The 24,706-nt window shown below is 39.9% G+C and overlaps 1 long non-coding RNA gene across 1 annotated transcript in view; it reads right to left on the minus strand.

The window, feature by feature from the left end:
• LOC142653000 (uncharacterized) overlaps positions 1-900 on the minus strand; it is a 74,660-nt gene extending 73,760 nt beyond the window's left edge. Inside the window, exon 1 of the long non-coding RNA XR_012848012.1 lies at positions 835-900. This is a non-coding gene — a long non-coding RNA (uncharacterized LOC142653000). The remainder of the gene's footprint in view (positions 1-834) is intronic.
• Between the last annotated feature and the right edge of the window lie 23,806 nt (positions 901-24,706).

Raw genomic sequence — 24,706 nt, forward strand, 5'->3', positions numbered from 1 at the left:
CCCCTGCAGATAGCGTCACACACACAGCCCCCTGTATATAGCGTCACACACAGCCCCCTGTATATAGCGTCACACACACATTCCCCTGCAGATAGCGTTACACACACAGCCCCCTGTATATAGCGTCACACACACAGCCCCCTGTATATAGCGTCACACACAGCCCCCTGTATATAGCGTCACACACACATTCCCCTGCAGATTGCGTTACACACACAGACCACTGTATATATCGTCACACACACAGCCCCCTGTATATAGCGTCACACACACATTCCCCTGTATATAGCATTACACACACACACATCCCCCTGTATATAGCGTTACACACACACACAGCCCCTGTATATAGCGTTACACACACACACATCCCCCTGTATATAGCATTACACACACACACATCCCCCTGTATATAGCGTTATACACACACACATCCCCCTGTATATAGCGTCACACACAGCCCCCTGTATATAGCGTCACACACACATTCCCCTGCAGATAGCGTCACACACACAGCCCCCTGTATATAGCGTCACACACACAGCCCCCTGTATATAGCATTACACACACACACATCCCCCTGTATATAGCGTTACACACACACACAGCCCCTGTATATAGCGTCACACACACATCCCCCTGTATATAGCGTCACACACATCCCCCTGTATATAGCGTCACACACATCCCCCTGTATATAGCATCACACGCAGCAGTGATGAAGGGAGGGAGTGAGTTATGGAGAAATGAAGGGAGGGATGAACAGATGAAGGGAGGGATGAACAGATGGAGGGAGTGAGTGATGAAGGGCTGGGGGTTTGGAAAAGCACTTACCAGCCTGTAGCGCTGTGGAAAAACTTGACTGGTGGGCGGGCCTTCTTCCCTGTAGATATTCTGCTCCTTCACTGTGATAGACGGACCTGATTGGTGGGCGGGGGTCACATGGGCATGACGTCATCAAAGGTCCTTTAGCCTTCAATTCGGAGCACATTTATGTAGAGAGGTAACTTTCACTATCCCGGCTAAGCCCGCCCCGAATTGTTCTGCCTGCACCTTCTCTCTGCAGTGACAGTTAGCAGCGCAAGTGCGCTGCATAGTTTTTATGATTATGTGCAGTTCGCGCAGCAATGGGCCCCCTGAGTGGCTCGGGCCCCGGGCGGCCGCCCGAAATGCCCATATGATGATCCGCCATTGAGGATTTCACTAGAAAAGGCTGGTGACAGGAACATTGAAACATAAACCTATGAATGTGCAATTTTCCACTTCTGTTTTGTATTCAGCAAGATAATATAAATATCTACAGATCCCTGCTCTGAGGTCTAATATTTACTCATCACTGAATTAGCCCTCTGAATATTCGTGTTTTTAAGGAAAATCTGTATACATTGTTGTTACTAATTGCCACCTTAAATTAGATAGAAAGATTAAATATAAAGATGGATGGATGAATAAAGAGGGATGGATAAAGAGAGAGAGAGAGAGAGTGATAGTTAGCCTTGTGATAGATAGATAGATAGATAGATAGATAGATAGATAGATAGATAGATAGATAGATGATAGTTGGCCTTATGATAAATAGACAGACAGATAGATAGATAGATAGATAGATAGATAGATAGATAGATAGATAGATAGATAGATAGATATGGGATAGATAGATAGATAGATAGATAGATAGATAGATAGATAGATAGATAGATAGATATGGGATAGATAGATAGATAGATAGATAGATAGATAGATAGATAGATAGATAGATAGATAGATAGATAGATAGACAGACAGACAGACAGACAGATAGATAGATAGATAGATAGATAGGCAGACAGACAGACAGACAGACAGATGATGATAGATGATAGATAGATAGATAGATAGATAGATAGATAGATAGATAGATAGATAGATAGATAGATAAAAAAATGGCGACAGCACACTGTGAACACTAATGTAACCTAAACCGCTAAATATAAATAAATATGCATTACTGCTAAATTTACTTACAATAGAGAGGTTCTTAGTACACATTTTGATCAAAAAGTGTTTGCCCACCTGCCACGACAAGGAGTCCTCCATAGGTGGGGACCTACTCTGCACATACACCCAGATTAAATAGATAGATGGATAGATGGATGGATAGATGGATGGATAAAGACGGATGGATTAAAAGAGAGAGAGAGAGAGAGAGAGAGAGAGTGAGTGATAGTTGGCCTTGATAGATAGATAGATAGATAGATAGATAGATAGATAGATAGATAGATAGATAGATAGATAGATAGATAGATAGATAGATAGATAGATATTAGAGTCTAGTGAATTAATTTTAGCAATCATTTAATAGACTCATAAAACATGTATCAATCTTCTCACATAACCGCACAAATAACCAGATGATTCCCAATGTAAACAAAGCTTTATTGCAGTCATTGCAGCCACTGGCAAATCTGAATGCTATTTTCTTTCTCATTTCGATCACATGAATGACTATGAAACAAAATCATGTTCAACAGACTTAAAACCGCCCTTTAATCCACCCCCAAAACCTTCATCCAGTGTCTGTAGCAGAACAAATTAAACACAATGAGCCTTTTACTTATCAAAGATCAAAAAATTAGAAAAGAAAACATAATTTTCCTATCTGATAAAAGTTGAATTAAACCGATAAAGCCTATTTGTACTTGCATTGCAAAAATATCACAGGATCCGAACAAGGCGGTAATTCACTCTTCAATTTTGGCCTCTTCTGTCATCATTTTTAAGCTTTGCTTTGATGGATTAGTGCTTTTCAGCAATATCGTCCAAATTATTGCCTTGGTATATATCATTATATATTATTCATCTTTTAATGCTTTATTTGGCTCCCCCAGTAATTGTTCCTAGTGCTTATTCTGCAAACCATTGCGTTATTTGCATAGCTGATGCAGCAATTGCAGAACTGAGTTCTATGAAACCATTACCTTAATTTACAATTCAGGAGGATCCTTTCAGAACAGTGGAGATAATAAGAGATTTCTCTAAATTTGTCAGAGCAACAGACCCCACCTTCCGTCCCTTATAACGGTGACGATTACTAGGTGTCTAATCTACCATCCAGTTGTATGCACTGTTTACAGAAAAATCTGTAGGACTAATCAGTACCTGTGTGTGGCTACAATTGAGGTTAAACTAATTTTACAAAGACTAAAAAGGCAAATAAAAGTTTTAGAAAATGCATTAAAGGGATATTCCGATCTCTGAAATTTATTTCCATGGGATGTTCAAAAAAATGTCTGAGATGGGAATACTATTTTAACTCCAGGAACTTAGTGCGCAAACGGTTGACACCCGCGTGCAATGGCTAGGATCAGAGACAACACTGATCCTGGATGTTTAACCCCTCAGATGCCATTGTTAAAAGCGACCGCAGCATCTGAGTGATTAGACAGAGGAAGGGGACTCCGTCTGTCCCCCTATCGGAACCCGCGATTTCGATCATGTTGATCGATAGCCATGGCAGCCGGAGGCCTATTGAAGGCCTCTAGGTCTGCCTTCTGTGATCTATTATTAAGCCTTGCAAGAGGCTTAATAGTAGATCACAGATAAAGGCAATACACTAAAATTCCACCCAACAAATATTTTTTTTGCCAGTTTCCCAGTACATTATATAGTAAATGAAATGGTGCAATTGAAAACTATTTCTCGTCCCCCAAAAAACAAGCCCTCATGAGGCTATGTCGACGGAGAAATAAAAAAGTTATGTGACAATGGAAAAACCAAAATGAAAAAAAACATAATAGGATAATTTCCTCCTGGTCTCTTCCATTTTTTGGCAGGCATTTGACAGTGGGGAGGGTTTCAGCTAAGGGGCAGGGCTTAAAAATTATTTGTCTCCTATTGCAAAGAGAACAGAGGAGGCAGGCTCCTGCTACAGCCAGTTGTCTTGCAGCCAGTCATAGGATTCTAAGAAGGAGGAGGAAAAAATGTACTCATCTCCTAAGACACATATAGAATAATTATTTATATAACAGTTTTAATTGCAATATAGGTCAAAATATGATCAAAGGGGCAAAGAGGATTAATGAATGAAGGGATTTATTTGTTTTTGGTGTATGTTCTTTGTTTAGTGTTCCTTTTAAGAAAATAAAAATCAGCTATAAAACTTTAAAAAAATATAGCCGACCACAAATCTCATCCATTATAGGAACTAAAGAAAAATCTGTAACAATGTAACCAAACAAAACCATCTGGAACACAAAAAGCAAGAAACAAACATGTAAAGAAATTCCATAGAAATGAAACTTAAATTGAATGTCCTACAAAATAAAAAGGTGCTAGAAAATTTTAATGAGCTATAAGGCCTCATGCACACGATCGTAGCAATGTGCACGGCCGTGATTTTCGGGTCGGCCGGGGGCAGAGTGTCGCCCGCAAGTCGCGGGCCATGCACATGGCCGCAGCCATTATTTGCTGTGAGCCTGGACCGCAGAACACGGCCGTAATAAGACATGCCCATTCTTTCTGCGGTCTGGGCTCCTGGGCCATGCACGGACCGTGGAAACCACGGTCGTGTGCATGGCCCCATAGGAATGAATGGGGCCGCAATTCTCCTGTGGATTTTTGGGGGAATTGCGGCCGCAAAAGCACTTTCGTATGCATGGGGCCTTACATGTTTTTGAGAAGATGCATGGAACCAATATGGCTGCCATTGCAGCTCACTTATAGGTTAATCTGCCTACTTATGCCATGATACATTCCCTCTGCTTCCATATTGCTGCACAAATAAAGCGATTTGCCAATCTAAGCTGGCTGACAACCTCTATGGTAACTGTGATGTTGGTTGTATTGGTAGTCACCTAGCTTTTTGAGACTTTGATGTAATTAAGAAAATACCTAATATCATTTTCAGAACTTGACAGCTCAAGGCAAATTGAAGACATATATGTGTCTGTAAGATATGTTTACAGTGCTGATGGCTGTGCGTAGGGATCTCCCCATATAGCAGTATTAGGGCTGAATGCCGTAATACAGATCCATGTTGTACAAATCCGTAATACCGCGCCTATAGCTTGGTATGGCACCATATTTTACCTTTGTGTGCCTCAGATTCCATATGTATGAATACATGAGAAAATAATTCAGCTACTTTTCATCACATGCTGTATTACTCAGGTATTTCACAGCATTGCTACTAGGAAAAAATATTGTGCCAAACTGCGGTACCATACAGCAGCATATGGGTGACTATGGGTCAGTGATATTTAGGCCCAGGCACACTGCCGTATAACAGATCCATATTGTACGGATCTGTAATACAGTGATTATAGACTTCTATAGGCTCTCCATGTTTTCCGCCATCCGATTTCATAAGTAAAAAATAAATAGTACCATGCTTCATCACCTGCCATAATATGGAGAGATGAAACAGCATTGCTTCTAATGGAGAATGAGGTGCCTCCTAGAGGCCCCCTACGGCAGCACATGGGGTGCCTATGGGACATGATACATACCCTTAGGATCTCTATTTGCTACTGCACAGTTTAAGTGCCTGCGGCAATGGCCTCTCTGCCACCTAATACAGCACCATTACTATAAATGCAAGGTGGTAATTGTGGTGGTAATTTCACATTTAAGCCCTGGAGCTTAAAGAGGCTCTGTCACCAGATTGTGCAACCCCTATCTGCTATTGCAGCAGATAGGCGCTGCAATGTAGATTACAGTAACGTTTTTATTTTAAAAAAACGAGCATTTTTGGCCAAGTTATGACCATTTTCGTATTTATGCAAATGAGGCTTGCAAAAGTACAACTGGGCGTGTTGAAAAGTAAAAGTACAACTGGGCGTGTATTATGTGCGTACATCGGGGCGTGTTTACAACTTTTAATAGCTGGGCGTTCTGAAGAGAAGTATCATCCACTTCTCTTCAGAACGCCCAGCTTCTGGCAGTGCAGATCTGTGACGTCACTCACAGGTCCTGCATCGTGACGGCCACATCGGCAGCAGAGGCTACAGTTGATTCTGCAGCAGCATCAGCGTTTGCAGGTAAGTAGCTACATCGACTTACCTGCAAACACCGATGCTGCTGCAGAATCATCTGTAGCCTCTGGTGCCGACACGATGCAGGACCTGTGAGTGACGTCACAGATCTGCACTGCCAGAAGCTGGGCGTTCTGAAGAGAAGTGGATGATACTTCTCATCAGAATGCCCAGCTAGTAAAAGTAGTAAACACGGCCCGATGTACGCACATAATACACGCCCAGTTGTACTTTTACTTTTCAACACGCCCAGTTGTACTTTTGCAAGCCTCATTTGCATAAATACGAAAATGGTCATAACTTGGCCAAAAATGCTCGTTTTTTAAAAATAAAAACGTTACTGTTATCTACATTGCAGCGCCTATCTGCTGCAATAGCAGATAGGGGTTGCAAAATCTGGTGACAGAGACTCTTTAAAGTTACACCTTTGACACTATGGCCAGTTCAGACGTATTTTGATCTGATTTTTGCATACAGTTTTTGTAGCCACAGTTAAAAATAGATCTGGAAATAAAAAGAGGAGACTCTTAAAGCTTTTCAATAATACTCCTCCTCTCTGTCAGTTCCATTCCTGCTTTTGGCTAAAAAAAAAAAAAAAAGTGTCTTTTTTTAAAATTGTATTTATTGTATTTTTTTTATCATTTATAAAGAGCCTTATATATTTCAAAGTATTGAAACCCATTAAATTGATAAAGTGATTAAAACACAGATTTATTTTGTTTATATTTTTTAATTATCATATAAATATAAAAAAAAGACCTAAACGGTTAGATAATTAAAGTGGCAAAGTGCACGCGAAGAAGAAAGAGAAGTCTGCCTCACAGGCTCTTGGAAGAGTGGAATGGAGCTTGTAAATTCTAGCCAGATGGCAGAAAGACACATAAGACGGCAATGACATAAGAGCTTGCATGACATCATGTAGCACTTTAAAGATGCTCTTAATTTAACTAATCAAATTTTGCCATTTACGGCCGAAACATTCTGGTGATAATTTACAGCATGGGAACTTTTACAGGTATATTAAGATTCATTGCCCCCTCTGGTGCATTAAAGACAGATTTGCGGTGATATACAATAAGAACATTGACTGTCAATCATGTGGGATGTCAACTCAGCATTATAAGGGCATAACTTACACCACTCCGCCACTTTACTCTGTCCATTTTCTTATTTAGTATGAAGGGATTCTTTACTATATTCACTATACACTATATTCCAGTCTGCCCAGGAGCTGTGTTATGGGGCTGCTTATTCAGTATATATTTTGTACACAGACCAGTGTACACAACGCTTGCACAGACGGACAGTAGGGGTGGTCATGTGTAAAGAATACTCAGCACCATATAGCTGCTGTTCCCTTTAGCTAATTTCACATGAGCGTATTACGGCTGTAAATCCAGGCCCGACCGTGAGTAGAATGACCCGAAGAAACAGCATCAAAGCCCCATAAGTCTTAACTCAGGGGCCCCACCCAAATATAGTCCAACTTGCAAAGCAGTATTGATGGCATATGCATAGGACATGCTTTTTTTTTTTTTTTTCGAATTTGTATTCATTTTTAAAAGCATACAATAAGGATTATACGTTCAATTTCTTCAATATAAACAATCAAGCAGTAAAAAAGGGAAGGGAAAGGTAAGGAAGGAGAAAAAAATTAAAAAATAAATATGCTATTATTTTATGATCCTTACAGGTCCGATCACTGGGATTTCCATTGCTGAGATGAACAAAGGGGCTGTACTGCTTCCCTGTTTTACCAGACACAGTGCCAATCTCAGTATTGAAGGTCAATATTGAATAGTTATAACACAGTGGACCAACACCAGCAGATGACATGGCTCCCCAAACCATCACTGACTGTGGAAACTTCACACTGGACCGCAGGCAACTTGGATTGATGTCTCTGCACTCTTCCTCCAGACTCTGGGACCTTGGTTTCCAAATGAAATGCAAAATTTACTTTCATTTGAAAACAGGACTTTGGACTACAGAGCAGCAGTGTTGGTGCACTGTGTTATATCAAGTCCAGAGTCAGCGCAGCGTCTAGCAGGAAATTTTAGGGCACTTCATGCTTCCCTCTGCTGACAAGCTTTATGGAGATGCTGATATGGTTTCCAGCAGGACTTGGCACCTGCCCACACTGCCAATAGTACCAATACATGGTGTAATAACTACAGTATCACTGCGCTTGATTGGCCAGCAAACTCGCCTGACCTAAACCCCATAGAGAATCTATGGGTTATTGTCAAGAGGAAGATGAGACACCAGACCCAACAATGCAGACGAGCTGAAGGCCTCTATCAAAGCAACCTGGGCTTCCATAACCCCTCAGCAGTGCCACAGGCTGATCACCTCCATGCCACGCCGCATTGATAACACCTCAGCAGTGCCACAGGCTGATCACCTCCATGCCACGCCGCATTTATAACACCTCAGCAGTGCCACAGGCTGATCGCACCCATGCCACGCCGCATTGATAACACCTCAGCAGTGCCACAGGCTGATCACCTTCATGCCACGCCGCATTGATAACACCTCAGCAGTGCCACAGGCTGATCACCTCCATGCCACGCCGCATTGATAACACCTCAGCAGTGCCACAGGCTGATCGCACCCATGCCACGCCGCATTGATAACACCTCAGCAGTGCCACAGGCTGATCACCTTCATGCCACGCCGCATTGATAACACCTCAGCAGTGCCACAGGCTGATCGCCTCCATGCCACGCCGCATTGATAACACCTCAGCAGTGCCAGAGGCTGATCGCCCCATGCCATGCCGCATTGATAACACCTCAGCAGTGCCACAGGCTGATCGCCTCCATGCCACGCCGCATTGATAACACCTCAGCAGTGCCACAGGCTGATCGCCTCCATGCCACGTCGCATTGATAACACCTCAGCAGTGCCACAGGCTGATCGCCTCCATGCCACGCCGCATTGATAACACCTCAGCAGTGCCACAGGCTGATCGCCTCCATGCCACGCCGCATTGATAACACCTCAGCAGTGCCACAGGCTGATTGCCTCCATGCCACGCCGCATTGATGCAGTAATGCAGTAATGCAGTCGGAGCCCCAACCAAGTATTGAGGGCATATACTGTACATCCTTTTCAGTAGGACAACATTTCTGTATTTAAAATCATTTTTGAAATTGGGCTTATTTAATATTCTAATTTTCTAACACACTAAATTTTGGGTTGTCATTCACTGTTACCATAATCATCAACATTAAAAGAAAAAAATGCTGGAAATAGATCACCCTGTATGTAATGAATCTATAGAATATATGAGTTTCACTTTTTGAATTGAATTACTGAAATAAATTAACTTTTTGATGATATTTTAATTCATTGAGAAGGACTAGTACATATATAAATCGTCAAAAACATATGGCGAATGAACAAATTTGGTCAATTCTTATCACTGCATTTGCTGCAGAATGATTAAGGGCTGTTAAGGCCCCTTTTACATGGATCAATGATGGCGCAAGCGAGCCCTCGTACGAACGCTTGTTCCCAATCATTGCCCTGTGTAAACAGGGCATCGAGCAGCTGACAAACAAGCAAGCGCTAATTTATCAGATGATCGGATCTGTTACACAGCCCAAAAAATGGTCGCTTGTCGGCAGCACATCTCCCCGTTTAAACAAAGAATATGATGCCAAGATGCAAATGTACACATATGATAATTGCTGCATATAAATGGAGCAAGCGAGCGTCGATCGACATAATGTATCTGCCTGTGTAAAAGGGTTCTTAGTCTGCATCAGTAATGAATATGTAGTTGCGTATCCCCATAAGAAAACCCCTTTTTATCATTTGCATCCACAACAATGATCCGATTGCAGGGGGCTCCATTGCTAGGACCCCCCGTTGGTCAGCTTTTATCATCAACAGAAGCAGTTGGTACTATATTCCTTTTCATGGAAAATTAGATATTACAAGGCAGCCATTGAAATCAGCAGGCTGACAGTCTTGGGGGCTAAGAGGAGACCCGCTCTTCACCAAGGATCTCAACACCACTACAGTGAAGACACCCACTATTACATCCATATGCCCCAATATTTAAGAACATAGACAAAATTATAATTATAAATTATAATTCAACCCCAAAATGGTTACTAGGGGATTAAGGGTAGTATTATTTTTGGTATTTAAATATAGCCTTGAAAAGGAGCAAGTTTACCAAATACATTTCTGGCCCTGTAGAAATACGGCTACATCCACACAATAACCAGAGCCTAGTTGAGAGATAAACTCATATACATATAAGAAGTATATTCTGAATAGGAATCAATTATACAAGGAATTCAAGATGATTGAATTCCGGAATCCAAGGTACAAAAATGTCAGACTAACATTATTGCTCATGTAAGAAAAATGCTGCCACTGCCCCGCGTCTCCTGAATGAAAGTATAAGACATTTCTAGTCTCTGCTGGTAATGGAAGATTTTATAAAGGACGAATTCATTTCCTAATTACCTATTATTGTGTATTAAGTCACAGAAGAGACTCTTTATAAAGAAAGCCCCCTGGAGTCATGACATAACGCTCCTGTATACATGCTCGGTTAATTGTTTGGGCCCTGTGAAGAGGGAAGTCTGATTTAGAAAACTCAAGTTCAAATATTCAATTAGTAAATTCTAAGTTATTAGTGAGGGATGTGGAATACCTAACATATCCGTTAGTCCATTGCGGTCAATGGGGACTGTGCAATGCTTCATTAACATTGGGATGACACTGTAGGGGAATTACAGACTTGCTGCTGGGCTCCCCCATAGATTACAACTGATTGTTGGAGGTCTCAGCATTTGGATACCCTGTGATTGGCTAATTGTCAGCAGACCCTTCTAGTAAAAGAGAGAACCCCTATAACGATTATTCTCCCTCCAAAAACTAAAGTTATGAACAGATCAATTAAACCATTTCTTATTTATGTCAATTTCTATAATTGGTTTGCTTTCCTAGAAACAGCTATATTAAAATTTAAAAAACTTTACAGAAGACAGAGGATTTTTATTTTATTTTAAGGGGTAAACGCACTTTAAATTCTCATAATCCTTTTCACTCCATTTTATAATAAAAGCTTTTGGAAGTTACTGATTCTCCTTGCGGAGATCTAGCTAGCAGGGAGTCTTAAGAGCAATGCTCCTTGGGTAATAGTATGCAATAGTACAGCTCTGATCCATAAAGAAGAAAACTGTCTCTATAAGAGACTATCTTATTTTGCACACTTTTTTTTCCAGGGAGCATTGCCTACCAGCTGGGTCTCCAGAAGGAGAATCAGAATCTTCCAAGAGCTGCTTTAAAGAGGCTCTGTCACCAGATTATAAATGCCAATAAATACTTATAATCTGGTGATAGAGCCTCTATAAATGTTACCTTACTCAGCCAACCCTACCCTGTACTGATAAGGAGCAACAATGTCTAAACAGTGTTGTCTACAGATGGTTGTCTCTAGTTTGGCAATTAAACCAAGTAATGTTAGAAGACTCTATAAATGGTCAAATAATAACTTACAGGATAGTCACCTATAGGTGGCTCTAGAGGTACAGCATCCTTCTTTTTGGAGGAGAGCTGTTTGGCATATGAGACACAATAAAACTAGAGATTTGGGGTCATGGGTATTAAGCTAATTATTGTTGATATAGTTATACCCATACTAAGAATAAAAGAGCTTCTGAAATATACTCCTCAAGATTAAAATTGCAACAACCACAAGGAAAAGTTTTGCAATTGTGAAAATCACAGGATCGTGCACCATGATAGCCTTTGAGAGCGGTGGCATGTGATGGATTGTGTCAACACTGGTTGCCACCCTAGGCTTGGGATGTGACGTCCAATTTCACTTGCAGTACAGAATGGATCACTACACGCCATTCCACCAATCTAACGATCCGTCCGTGCAGAGATTCGCCTCCGCTCACCTCTTGCTTGTCCGTTTGTTTTTTTTCTCCCAACCTCCAGGACACGCAACTTTGAACAGTGCTGACGTCTCGTTGTAAGAGCGTAACGACCTGCCGGAGTAATAAACCAAGGTCTCTCAGTTCAAGGATTCTGTCTCTCTCAGTTTGTGACAAGTGGCGATAACTGGCACGTCGACACACAAGAGGCATCGCACAATCATCCCACACCCTTTGATTTTTGAGGTTTCATGTGTCTAAAGAACTTTGCTTTCAATCTGGCTTTTATGCCCCTCGCACATGCCACAGATTGGAGCTAGATGTTTGCATAATTGATCATTTGCAGATTTTAGTGACACCTGAGACTTCCTCGATTTGCATTACCTTACGACTTGCCCTTCTTGGTGTTGCAATTTCAATTTTGAGGAGTGTATGTAAAAAAGCTAAGGGTTTTGTTTATTAACTTTTAATCAAGTTTACAGAAAACCCTAATTAGAGGTATAATTGAGCCATGAGTTGCCTTCGGTACAATAGTATAATCACATGACTGTACCTTGTAATGTAATACAGCATTTATCGGTTTCTATCACGAAGGACACATAATTGCTTTGCAAACAAAGAGGCACTGAGCATTTCATTCCCACCAGTGAGTTATACCAAGAAACTCTTACATTAAGTGTTGGTATAAAGGCCATTTAACTATTGTGTAATCTAATATATCCTCGTATAGTACAATGTAAAATAGTGTAAAACAACACACATACCCTACATACAATTCTCTGAAGAAGGAGCCTGTGGGCTCTGAAAGCTGGAATACATAATTTGTATTGTTAGCCAATAAAGGTATCATACCTACTATCCTTTTGTCTTTTTTGACACAAAAATATTTAACTTTGCACAAAATACAAAAGAAACAGAGTAAATTTAAAAGCATTTAAAAATGCTCAAACATGTGTCGGATCCAAGTCCTGGCCCCTGGTCTTGCCACAGCACGATCAGTCATGGAGAAGAATAATCATACATCATAAACCATAAGTCAAATGGGATAGGAAACCCATGTGTCTACAAGCATGTAAACTCGCAGCAATGCAAAAAGAAAAAAACCTCCTATACCAGGGAAAAAATACAAGATATTTAATATACATACAAATGTGCAGTAATATACAACCATTAGGAGGGGTACTTAATTACTTTGGTTCCATGAGGATTAAAGAACCCCACGCATATTGCCGGACTACCGGCTTTGTCATGGGTAACAGTATCAGTGGATAGTAGCCAATAGCTGCAGCCATAGTAAACATGATATGCCATAGATGCCTGATAGATGGAGGTCCAATCTCCAAGAAATCCATCTATTAGGAGAACAGAGGTCAATGGCAGCTGCATACAGGAGGAGACGAAGTGGAGAGCAGGAATGAATCTCTCAATTGTAGTCACTAGAAGTTATGGAAACAGCTGAGCTTTCAAAGATCCACACCTTCTATATGTAGCCATCTCCAGCCACTTTACATGATCAAAATAAGGGTAAAAGAAAACCCAAACTATAAATATGTTGAGAACCCAGAAAAAAGCTTGGACAGCAGCAAAGCCAAAAGTAATATGGAAAATATTAGATGTTCCGATCATTAAAACATAAGACCCAATATAAAGGAAGACAATACTAAATGTTGTCCTTTAAAAATTCCACACCACTAAACAGCCCCCTGTCCCTCCACTTACCCAGGACCTGAATTTAGTGAGATCTGTGAATGCAAATACAACCAGTTAAACTCTTATAGTGCCCTAATTTAGAGGCGTATATACTATACATCCTGGTGACAGTGGCCCTTTAATAATGAAGAAAGTATTTTTGCTGTAACTTTAGACTAATAGAAAACATTTTAAATGAGTCTTTGTTTCCTACAGACTACCAGCTTTATTTGTGCAAGAAACAAATGATAATTAAATACCTTAAGGATATAAAACAATCATCTAGTGATAATAACCAACAGACTAATAAAACATACAAAGCCTAATCACGTTTACTAGAAGTAATTTAGGGGGAAAATATTACATAAATAGTCTACTTAGCAGTACCTCATGCTGAAATCTATATTGTTTCCAGCGGTACAGGCTAACCTCTGCAGGCATTTCAATTTCTGGAGACCCTCAATTTTATGCTAAGAATCCCATTATAATAAGACATACTTCTTTGGGATTTAGGTAACATAAAAATTTTATTTCTGGTATCCTGGGGATCTTATTGCTTTCCCATTAAATATAATGATACCTGTGCCTACTCACTTTGCAAGGGCTTAGCGCTAATAATGTGTAAGGTACATTACAATAACCGACCACTTTTCTAAAGTTGAAGTTGTATTTTGGTTTTGCAATTTTCTGTAACAAAAATTATATAAAACATTACCTGCTCTATAAGAATTTCTCTACAATTTTAAATGTACGAGTCAAGTAGGACTGACAGTATCAAACTTTTATATGAACTTAGCCATAGTCATTGTATGGGATAATAAAGAGTCACTTAATAATGATGTATGGTCTTGTGTCTCCAATACCGGCACTGGTCTGGAGAAACTGTATAAAAATCTGCACTGCAAAATTCCTGGAGATGTTTCCATCCAAGACCAAAGGCGTATGTACCATATTCACAGCCCATGCGGCTGTTATCGTACTCTTTGAGAGAGGGGGCCCATTCCAGATTGGTCTAATCCTCATTTTAATAGAACTGCACAGGGATGTGGTCTCTACAGGCGCTGGAGGTGGAAAATTAAATATAGTCATAAATATGGGATAGAGCGCCAGGATTGGGGTGTGGTGGTGTCAAGCAGCGATGCTTCCGTCAAAATTGAAAATTTGACTATACATGGCAGGTGTATAGTTAACATACCTGGTGCCCTCCGCATGTACAATCCTGTAGCGGTTCATGCGTTCTTATCCCCAGTTTGCAAATTTGCCAAATGTCCGTCTCCAACATCCCTATGCAGAGTGTTCTTAGGAAGTCTGAGATACTCCCCTCCCTCGGCTGCCCTCTGATGAACCCGTACCCCTGACATTTGAGTCATCAGCACTCTGAGTCAGCAGGGCTGATTTATCTTGGGGCGGCATTCAGACTTCCTAAAAATGCTCTGCATTGGGATGTCTGAGACTGTGGCGGCCTTTTTGCGACAATGCAAACAGGGGACCTGAATGCACGAACAGCGGTAAGATCCTTTATGAGGTAGGCACCAGGTACATTTACTTTACATTTGCCAGGTATAGTCAAATTTTCAATGACTGGAGAGTTGCTTTAACTTATATATCTGTCCTCTTTGTATGCCTCTGCCCAAGACAGAACCTAGAGCTGGCCATACATGTAAAATAGACCAACACCTACAGTATCTCCCCTGAGTAAATATGCAGATTCAGCTCCGTTGCAATTCCCATATGCTTTCTGTATCAATTCCTCATAGATTGGAAGATCTCTGCTTGCAGTCATTCCATAGAAACCTTCATGGTTTACTCCCAGTGGATAAAAATTGTGGTCATGTGATGATTCCAGAGGTGCCCAGCTCAATAAAAGACCCATCTCTGGTAACTGTACTGTAACAAGCCATGCATTTGTGTGTTCATCACATGACCAGCACAGATTTGAATCCCATGGTAGCAAACACTAAAAGTTCCTATTTAATGACTGCAAGCAGAGATCTTAAAAACGGTGAGGAATTGATACAGTACTGTATATTGGAAAATTGTATAACTTTAACTACTCCGTGAATAACTTTATTTGCGGAAACTTTAATACACTTCAAACTTTTGTTGAACTATTCAGAATGTATGCGAAAAATTGCTTAACCCCTTAACAACCGCCAATACGCCTGACATAAGCCCGGCACGGGTGTCCTGTGCCAGCTAAAGCAGGTGTCGGATGGTCTAAAGACAGCCAGACACCTGCACTAACGGGCGGGATCGATTTCAACATCGATCTCACCCGTTTAACCCCTTAGATGCGGTGCTCAATAGCGAGCGCCGCATCCAAGTGGTTTTGGAGAGAGGCTGCTCCCTCTCTCACCCCATCGGCACCCTGCAGTTGCAGTCACAGGGTGCCAATGGCTTCTATGGCAGCCGGGGGCCTAACAAAGGCCCCCAGGTCGGCCTTTCGTGGATGTCTGCTAGGCCATGCCTGAGGCATGACCTAGCAGGTGCCTGTCAGTTTTACAGTGACAGGCAATAATACGCCGCAATACAGAAGTATTGCAGTGTATTATAAAAGCGATCAGAAGATCGCGTAGTGAAGTACCCTAGTAGGACTAAAAATAAAGTTATCAAAAAGTTTAATAAAGTTAATAATAAATAAATAAAAATCACAAATAGAAAAAAATTACAAAACCCACCTTTTCCCTTATAAAATACTTTAATATTAAAAAACAAAAAATTACACATATTTGGTATTGCCGCATCCGTAACGACCCCACTTATAAAGCGATTATGTTATTTAACCTGCACGGTGAATGACGTAAAAAATAAAATAAAAAAACGATGCCAGAATTGCGGTTTTCTGTTCATCCTGCCTTCAAAAAAATGTGATAAAAAGTGATCAAAAAGTTGCATGTACTCCAAAATGATACCAATAAAAACTAGAAGTCATCCCGCAAAAAACAAGCTCTCAAACATCTGCATCGGTGGAAACATAATACATGGCGACACAAAAACAAATAATTTTGAAAAAAAAGTGTTTTTACTGTGTAAAAGTAGTAAAACATACAAACTCTATATAAATTTGGTATCGCCGCAATCATAATGACCCACTGAATAGAGTTATTATGTTATCTATACCACACAGTAATCTGCGTAAATCTAAGATGCAAAAAAGATTTTCAAAATGTATGGGGTTTTTTTCCATTACCCCCCCCCCCCCCAAAAAAAATAAGTTAATAAAAGTTAATCAATAAATAATATGTCCCCCAAAATGGTGCTATTTAAAAATACAACTTTTCCCTCAAAAAACAAGACCTTATACAGCTATGTCGACGAAAAAATAAAAAAGTTATAGCTCTTGGAATGCGACGATGGAAAAACGCAAAAAATTGCTTGGTCATTAAAAATAGGCTGGTCATTAAGGGGTTAAATAAGAAAGTATTAATATGTTTTTTTATTATTATAGCAATCACATATTTTAGCAGCAGGTCCAATTAAGTGCCAACCACTGTGCTAATAGCATGATAATAATAAAAAATCCTATTTATGCAATTCCCCATTATCTGCTTTATAATAATAATAATAATAATAATAATAATAATAATAATAATAATACAAATATTTATTCATATAGCGCCAACATTCATGTGGTACATTGTACAGACAATATCAGACATTACATATTGACAAAACGAATTTACAATTCAATTCTGCTTTAAAGCGGATCCAATGTAGAACTTCATGTGAAACTCTGTTAACTATTTGTATTCATTTGCTATCTATTACTTGCTTTTTGCCATGTCTGACACTATTTTAACTCTTAACTTTTTCACTTGTCCGTTTTTTTTTTAGTTCTGTCCAACCTATGACCCAAGATTAACCCCGAAGTATAAATAACACACATCCTCCTTAATCTATTCCCAAGGGCAGTTGCCTTATTTCCTAATGAATCCCTCCTTTAAAGAGAATGTGAGCCCATGGATTTAGACAATAGGAGAAGAGGATACAATGTATATAGGTGTCGTGGGTGTATTTAGTCTTTTCAAGTGTAGGGTCAGAACATAGAGCTCTGTTTTGTTTTGCCATTTTTTCGGGGGATTCCTAATTAACTGAGTTGTTCATTTTCTTGTCACCATCTCCAAAATATCTCCTCGGGCTCTGTGATCAAGACCTTCCAATGTCCTTCATGAAAACGTTCTCAGATCTTTTTGAACAGAGGAGAACAGAACATTTTATATTGATAGAAAGAGTCTTAGTGATTTACAAATTCCCTAGAGGGAAAATGAAGGGAAAAAATGTCCTCCCAGACTTCACAGACATCCATAGAAAATGAGACGCTCGAAAGCAACACCAATAACCGTTAAAAACACCTTTATTTTTCTAGAAGCAGAAGCCTTTATATCATGAAGTTTTACATCTTAAAGTTTAAGTAGAAAGAGGCGGCTCCGCCATGTATAATGACTGCATTGTACCGCACAGTGACTCTCCTTATTACTGGCACAGCACAAGTCAGTCTTCCCGAGCATTAATGATAGGAGTCCTGCTGTGCGGAGCTCACATTGTGACCAGGAAAAGTTTTATTTTCCTCCAGTTCTGCTTATTATTTCTTACAGAGGTTGTCTGATCGTATGTTTCTATTTCCAAGAGCATCTATCTTATCTATCTATCTATCTATCTATCTATCTATCTATCTATCTATCTATCTATCTATCTATCTATCTATCTATCATCTATCTATCTATCTATCTATCTATCTATCTATCTATCTATCTATCTATCTATCTCATATCTATCTATCTATCTATCTATCTATCTATCTATCTATCTATCTATCTATCTATCTATCTATCTATCTATCTATCTATCTATCTCATATCTATCTATCTATCTATCTATCTATCTATCTATCTATCTATCTATCTATCTATCTATCTATCTATCTATCTATCTATCTATCTATCTATCTATCTATCTATCTATCTATCTACCTATCTATCTATCTAGCTATCTATCTATCTATCTCATATCTATCTATCTATCTATCTATCTATCTATCTATCTATCTATCTATCTATCTATCTATCTACCTATCTATCTATCTATCTATCTATCTATCTATCTATCTATCTATCTATCTATCTATCTATCTATCTATCTATCTATCTATCTATCTATCTATCTATCTATCTATCATATATCTATCTATCTATCTATCTATCTATCTATCTATCTATCTATCTATCTATCTATCTATCTATCTATCTAAAACCTATTTATTTATCTGTCCGTCTAGTTTCAACATTAGCGCCACTCACTTGGAACAGCTTCACTCGTAACTATAAATGAGAGATAAATCTATTTTAAAAGAAAAAATCTGTTTATTGTGAAAGATATTATGACAATTCCAGCAATGTGTGATGGTGTTTAACAGCTTTTATAAGTAGCTCCATTTGTCTATTTCCCTTGCACGTTATTACTGTACAGTCAGATGTTCACTATTTGTAAATCAGCCCTAATATATCCAGCGTTTTGCAATCTTCAGACATCATATTAAAAGAGGAAAATAATTATCAGCTATATCTCAAGGAAATGCCCCAGGAATTTTCCTCCCCAGACATCGAAATGTAAACAATTATCTTTCCATGGGCTGTTTTTGCCAGGTGTTATCTCCCATTTTATTGTTCACTGGGACGCTTCACCATCAGGTAATCCTACCCTTCTGCTGCTAAAAGGCCGACATATGTTCAGGGCCTCACCAGTCTCTGAATGGATGTGCTTCTCCTCCTAATGCATATAATGACAAATGTAGAAAGATAAGGGCCCTAGAAGATTCTGGGTTAACCATTGAGTGCATGTTTATTAGTGGAACACGTACATGTCTATATCATAGTCTGGGTTAAATTACAGCAAGGCTTACGGTCTATCGCTAATAAAATAGCTTGAGTCTGGTGAATGCAGAGGGCTATAAATATGTCCTTTATGAAAGTGCAAGCCTATAGGGAAACAGGCACCAAAGGCCCATTTACACGGGACGATAATCAGCTGAATAAGCGTCCGTAAGAAAAATCGATCACAATTATCAGCCCATATAAACATACCAGCGATCAGCCAACAAACGCATTTTATGAAGCCAATAAAATAATCGCTGTCAGCAGCACACCTGTCCGTGTAAACAGAAGATGTGCTTTCGACTATCAAAACTGTATGGGGACCGCCGCTCCGTTCAATGTCAATGTATTGGGGCCATCACTCCTTTCAATCGCATCCTCACTGTGGTCAAGCAGTGAGGAAAAACGAGGGTATGGATCCCCACCGATCACAAGAACCACAGTGATGAGGACATTGAATGGAGCGGCGGTTGAACATGTACATGCGCGCTGCCGCTCCATTCAAGGTCTATGGGAATGATGGATACCATCGAGTACATTGTTTGGCTGTTTCTGTCGGTCCCATAGTGAGGAGGATGCGGGGGTTCGGTACTTCAGTTCTCGCAAACGGTTGGGGTCCCAGCGGTGTAGCCGCCAGTGATCAGACAAGTATCACCTATCCTGTGGATAGGGGATTTTTGTTAATTCAAGAACAACCCCTTTAAAAGGGTTTTCAGGGACTAAAGCATTAATGGCCTATACTTAGGATAGACCATTAATGTTTGATCATCAAAAGCGCCATTGCATCTTTAATGTTTATCCAGGCACAGTGGCTCATCTGTACGTGTAACTGTGCATGATACTGCAGCTCAGCCCCAAAGAAGTGCACGTTAATAATATACATTATTCTCTTCATATGGATCCATCATCACTTCTCTGGGGAATTGTGCATGCCAAAAATATTTGCATTTTTATAATACAAAAAGAATACATACTATAGAAGAATCAAAATGAAGTTTCTCCTGTGCTGCTTCCCTCTACCACACATCCATCTCACATGAGACAAGAGGGATCAGCCCTTGTTCACCTTTCTGATCACTTGGTGTAGAAGAATGGCATAGCCTCGGTCAGGTTCACCCGTCTCATGTTTGCTAAAGCTGTGGTTCTAGTAGAAAGATGTAGCCCTACATGCTGTCCGTGGAAAGGGAGATGCGTCAAGTGTGCCGAGGACCTCTGTGGTATCTACTCACCTACACTACATACCCTACACTACATACCCTACACTACATACCCTGCACTACATACCCTGCACTACATACACTACACTACATACCCTACACTACATACCCTACACTACATACCCTACACTACATACCCTACACTACATACACTACACTACACTACATACACTACACTACATACCCTACACTACATACCCTACACTACACACCCTACACTACATACCCTACACTACATACCCTACACTACATACCCTATACTACATACCCTACACTACATACCCTACACTACATACCCTACACTACATACCCTACACTACATACCTTACACTACATACCCTACACTACATACCCTACACTACATACCCTACACTACATACCCTACACTACATGCACTACACTACATACCCTACACTACATACCTTACACTACATACCCTACACTACATACCCTACACTACATACACTACACTACACTACATACACTACACTACATACCCTACACTACATACCCTACACTACACACCCTACACTACATACCCTACACTACATACCCTACACTACATACCCTATACTACATACCCTACACTACATACCCTACACTACATACCTTACACTACATACCTTACACTACATACCCTACACTACATACCCTACACTACATACCCTACACTACATACCCTACACTACATACCCTACACTACATACCCTACACTACATACCCTACACTACATACCCCACACTACATACCTTACACTACATACCCTACACTACATACCCTACACTACATACCCTACACTACATACACTACACTACATACCCTACACTACATACCCTACACTACATACACTACACTACATACACTACACTACATACCCTACACTACATACCCTACACTACATACCCTACACTACATACCCTATACTACATACCCTACACTACATACCCTACACTACATACCCTACACTACATACCCTACACTACATACACTACACTACATACACTACACTACATACACTACACTACATACCCTACACTACATACCCTACACTACATACCCTACACTACATATCCTACACTACATATCCTATACTACATACCCTATACTACATACCCTACACTACATACCCTACACTACATACCCTACACTACATACCCTACACTACATACCCTACACTACATAACCTACACTACATACACTGGTTTTGTGCTTCCATAAGTGACCAATAAAACTGTGATAATTGCTTACTAAGATTGCTGCTTGTTTTGACTGTGCTTTAATGTGGTTTTCTGTTATAACCGCAGCAATGAAAATCAAATCATTTACTGTGCAGAAAAAATAGATTATGCCGATATTATTAGAACTGTAGCTGTTTATTCATAACTTTACATCAAACGTTTGGAAGGAGAAGAAAATCACCTTTTCTTTGGATTCACTGTATAAAGTGATTTGTATTAGTTTTGCTGACTCAAAGCCATTAAATACATTCACAGGAAAACTCAGAATTCATTTTCTTAATATTTTTGTGCACTGCTGTTTCTGAGATAATAATACATTAGTTTATACCAGAAACAAGGTCTTCTAAAGGTTCCCATACACGTTAGATGAGTGTATCCGCCGATTTCAGCTTAACCACCATCTAATGTGTATGAGAATGTCGGCAGATGTTAGAAGAAAGAAGAATCGGGCGTCATGAATTTCAACATGCCCGATCCTTTTTTTCTCACGGGAGATAAACCGACGCGAAAGGTGTCTGGCAGCAGATTTATCCCCTTTTCATTGAGTACACGTGTTTGGCCGACAGCTAGCTAAGGTCTATGGTCACCTTTAGGGTGGAGAATTGCCTACACATGGTCCAATTAAACTAAAAAACAAAAAAATCCTTTAACATGTTTGAAAATCTCTTATTCAATTATCTGTTAGTAAATCTGCAGTTCCAATAGTGCCTATGGATAGGAAGACATCTCATTGGCCAATGTACAACCTATATGAGGAAAGTAGTACAGCAAATGTAATACAGATGTTGTTCATAGTTGGATGCTCTGCATAGGTTCTTCTAAATATGAGTCCTGTGTACATTTTTTCAGATATGAATTAGATGTATTATCCTCACAATGATTTGTTAGTCTAAAAAATCTCCAGTGTAGCCCGAACCCGTTGTGAATAAAGCCATAGCATTAAGGATGCCACGGGACCTATTGAGAAATAGACCCCAACTCAGGTAGGCTCCATCCCTGTCCCACTTGGGCAGAACTTTTACAGGGATTCCCTTTTCCACCGACAGCACAGGGCTAGGAAACAACAGAAGACACTGTAAGTCCCAGCAAAAGCAATGGAGTCCATCCTGTCCTGGAGGAAGTACTGTGGATGGAAAGGCCTGTTGTAATGTCAAGCTCACTTACCAGTTTCTGTGCATGGTGTTCCTTTCCAAACTGCTGCAATTCTCAGCATGTGTCTCTACGTTGCTGGTAGCGCGCACATGTGGAGCTTCCGGACTCTTAAAGGGCCAGTTCTCGTTAACTTCACCTGTCTTCAGCCTATGCACTTGTGCTCTAGGCTTCTTAAGGACCCTCTCTATACTTGAGCAATTTGTTTCTTGAACTCTGTGAAGGTGTGCTATTCCAGTTTTCTCTGTTCTGACCCAGGTTATTTCTGACCACATCTACCTATTTGCTGTCAGCCCTAAACTTCTGCCTGTATACTGTTGTGGATGAACTCTGCCTGCCTTGACTACTGCCTGAAAATTATGATTACTTTGTGTTACCTTGGTACCGCGTATTAGTGTTCTTTGTCCATCCACACGTCAGTCATTGCTAACGGAGACTACTACGCGGGTAGTGACATGGGGATTCCCAGCAGCGAAGTCCACATCTCTGAACGGAGGTTAAAGGGTGAACACATGGGAACCCCTTAAACTCCGTACCCCGGATTAGTCCCAAGTCAAATCTGTCAGCAACCCAGAGGGTTCACATCACCTTCTGAACACACACAGAATGTACTGTATATATCTATATCTACATATAGTGTTACCTCTCCAACACACTGCCTCGTCGATTAGACCTAGGCTAGAATTTTTCAATTCTCTTTATCCTATATATATTGGCCGTCTTCTTGGAGAGGACCACCCCACTAGACGATTTTTTCAATGCAATTTTTTATTTTGTTAGATTTAACTTAGATTTTAACAAGGAGATAAAAAAAAATACAATATGAGTTATGTCTTAACAGTTAAAAAGTGCAAAATCATGACAAGAGCATTTCCATTCCAACCTTAATCAATGATCATGAGAAAAACACATTCAAATCACATGTAGAAAACAGCTCACCACAGGCATTGAACCCTCTGTGCACGAGGAACACTGGAATCAAATAGTTGAGAATAGAGAAGTCCAGTGGATGTCAGTAAAATCTTCTGCTTTATTTAACAGCACATAGTTAAAATCCAAACAAGATAGAAGGACATAATGCAGAAGTCCGCTTACGCACTTCAGTCACGCAGAGTGCCCTTAGTCATAGCATAGTAGACTTAAACAAACATTCATAATAGATACATTTGTTGCAGACATGTTAAGGTATCCAACTAAATTCATTTATCCACTAAGGACACTGTACATAAAATAAAACAATGTATCTATTGCAACTCGAAATTCGCAGTTTACCTGATCACGTGCCTCACACTCTACACTATGTGGGTTGCATTACTTGAAACACTTGATGTTAATAGAAATAATATCACCAACACGTCTGTAGCTTCCTTGTACTTTAAAGAGGCTCTGTCACCACATTATAAGTGCCCTATCTCATACATAATCTGATTGGTGCTGTGATGTAGATCACAAGAGTGTTTTTTATTTTGAAAAATTATCATTTTTTAGCAAGTTATGAGCAATTTTAGATTTATGCTAATGACTTTCTTAATAGAAAACTGGGCGTTTTTTACCTTTTGACCAAGTGGGAGTTGTGGAGAGAAGTGTATGATGCTGACCAATCAGCGTCATACACTTCTCTCCATT

Source organism: Rhinoderma darwinii, chromosome 5, assembly GCF_050947455.1.
Source record: "Rhinoderma darwinii isolate aRhiDar2 chromosome 5, aRhiDar2.hap1, whole genome shotgun sequence".
NCBI lineage: Eukaryota > Metazoa > Chordata > Amphibia > Anura > Rhinodermatidae > Rhinoderma > Rhinoderma darwinii.